Source organism: Leopardus geoffroyi, chromosome B2 (genome assembly GCF_018350155.1).
Source record: "Leopardus geoffroyi isolate Oge1 chromosome B2, O.geoffroyi_Oge1_pat1.0, whole genome shotgun sequence".
Taxonomy (NCBI): Eukaryota; Metazoa; Chordata; class Mammalia; order Carnivora; family Felidae; genus Leopardus; species Leopardus geoffroyi.
Window position 1 is genome coordinate 29,775,637 of NC_059332.1, and position 2,700 is coordinate 29,778,336.

Consider the following 2,700-nt stretch of genomic DNA (forward strand, 5'->3'; position numbering starts at 1 on the left):
AGAACAGCTTTCATCCAGAGCTCTACATCAGAAAGTGATGCCACCCATGCTGATAAGGTTGATATCGTTACTGTTGAACTCTGGGCTCTGGGCCAGAGCCAAGAGCCCCTTTTGCACCAGCGACATCTCTCTTCTTCCCTGCCACTTCAGAATATCAGAGCTTGACTGACAGAGAGTAATGGAGCAGGCTGCTCCTCCCTGCAAGAAGACAGAGGAGTACTGGATTCCCTTGGCAGCAGCACATTTAAATTCCACAGCCACTGTGGGCTTAAGGAGAAGGAAAGAGAGAGAGAGAGTAGAAGGAAGGAGGGAGGAAAAAATGCTTCCAGCCCTTGTGGTTTCTCTCGAGATGAAAAGAAGAAACTGCTCTGCCACATCCCTTCTCCTGCTACTCCTGCTTCTACTTGGGGGTTCAGAATTGGGGGAGTGAATTAACTTTGCAGAAGATGCAAAGGCTCCTCAGGGCCTGCAGAAACAGGGGTTGGGATCCGTGGAGAAAAAGGATCCTGGGACTCAGGCAGGGCCAGTCGTGAGCAAAGCTATGGAATAAGTAAATGAAACTTGGGAAGTTCTGGACCCTGCTATCTTCCCCCAACCTCCTGTCACAGATAAGCAGGGCTCCCAGGGACCTGTTAATTCTCTTTCTCACATCCTCTTTCAAGGAAATGGTCTACTTTTGATTACTTACACTTTATTTAAGTTTCTCTATTTCAATTCTCCTTAGAAATAAAGGATTTGAGCCTTATTAGAGGAATTTGGGGAATCAGCAGCAGATAGGGAGGAATTCTTTTGGACAGAAAGACCCAAAACTCCAAAAGTAATGCCATGTAGGCTGCATTTATTCATAAGAATAAATACTCCCAGTTCTGATTCCCTGCAGGTGGGGGCAGTGGGAGGTGCAGATGCTTCATGTCTTCCTTCTACTTATACCCAGCTCAGTGTAGCTGTCAACCTCAATCAGCTCACACATCCCTCATGATTCATGCAACCCAAGCAACCTTGAATCTTGCCTGCCTCCAATCTTTCCACTTCAACATCAGAACAGAACCAGGAACTGATTTAGAAATCACACACCAAGCCATGACCTGAATTTAATCTCTAGTATGAATCACAGGTCCTGCCTCATTTGTTTACCAGAGCCCCAGACAGAACTGAATGAGAGGCAAAACACACAAACACAGAGTAAGAATACCTAATTTGCTGAACTACTATCCCCGGGGGCAGGAGTGCAAGGGAAGAGTGACCTTAAGGAAGAATCAGGTTTACTATTCCACAGAAAGAGACCAGAACTGCAAAAAGTAAAATCAAAGGCTGGTGAACAGACCTTGTAAGGTTATAACTTAGCTCTGGATACTCCATATTATAAAACAAGAGGAAGCCTTGTGGAATATGTTTTATCAGAATTAAATCCAAAATACCAAATGATCCTTAACTCGAATAAGTCCAACCACATTATATGGGGGGACCAGTTATATAAATGGGAGGATAACTATTAAAAACATTAAGCTGAGCAGATGATGACAGGCCATCAAAGATCCACTTAAAAAAGATTATTTTTTAGTAGGAACAAGCCAAAATGTTTCTACTAAGGACCCAGTGGGTAGCCCTGATGACTCACAGACAAAAGAAAAATATACCAGTGATGACCTGAGGACCATTGAGGACTACACTACTGAACACATGGTGACCCCTGAGGACTACACCTCTGTAGATGCAGGGGCCACCCGGGACTCTACCACTGTAGATCTGGGGATCACCAAGGACCCTCCCACTGTAGACCCAGGGAACACCGAGGACTCTACCATTAGACCTGGGGACCACTGAGGACTATACCATTGTAGATCCAAAGACCACCAAGGGCTATACCACTGTAGATCTGAGGGCCACCCAGGACTCGACCAGTGTAGATTCAGAGACCACCGAGGACTCTACCATTAGACCTAGGGACCACTGAGGACTATACCACTATAGATCCAGAGACCACTGAGAACTATGGCACTGTAGATCCAGAGACCACAGAGAACTACACCACTACAGGTCCAGGGACCACTGACTGCAGACCCGAGGACCACCAAGGACTATAGCACTGCAGATCTGGGGACCACGGATGACTATTTCACTAAAGACCTGAGGGCCACCAAGTGCTATTTCACTACAGACCTGGGGTCCACCAAGGAGTACTTCACTGCAGACCCAGGGACCACAGAGGAATATATCACTGATGACCTGGCGACCAGTGAGGATCATGTCATTGAGGGCCCGGGCATCACCGAAGACTACACCACTAAACACCTGGATATACCTGAGGACTACATTTCTTCAGGCCTGGGAGCAGCAAGCTCTACACCACTAAACATCCAGACACTTGTCCTGAAGGAACAGATTCAGTAACCTCAGTGAACCCCACTGAATTGCTGACACCTATCAGAATCATCCTTATTTCCCTGGCTGCCACCACAGTGGCAGTTGCATTCTTTGTTGGACTCAACTTCTTTGTGGTGACTATCCGCCCAGGAATGTGAAAGACATGGGAATGAGGGTATTGAGGAGGAGGATGTGGGCGTGAGTTGAGGCATGATAAATTGTCAGAGGTGAGGAAACCTACATAGAGCTTTGGAAAGATACAGAGAGAGACAGAGATGGAGAGAAAGGAGAGGAGCCGGTAACATAAAAAATAAGGACAGAACTAAGGGAGAGAGG

General features: G+C 46.6%; 1 pseudogene; it reads left to right on the forward strand.

Moving 5' to 3' along the window:
- The first annotated feature begins 349 nt into the window (after positions 1-349).
- Positions 350-2,391, forward strand: LOC123609882 (annotated as a pseudogene).
- The last annotated feature ends 309 nt before the right edge of the window (positions 2,392-2,700 follow it).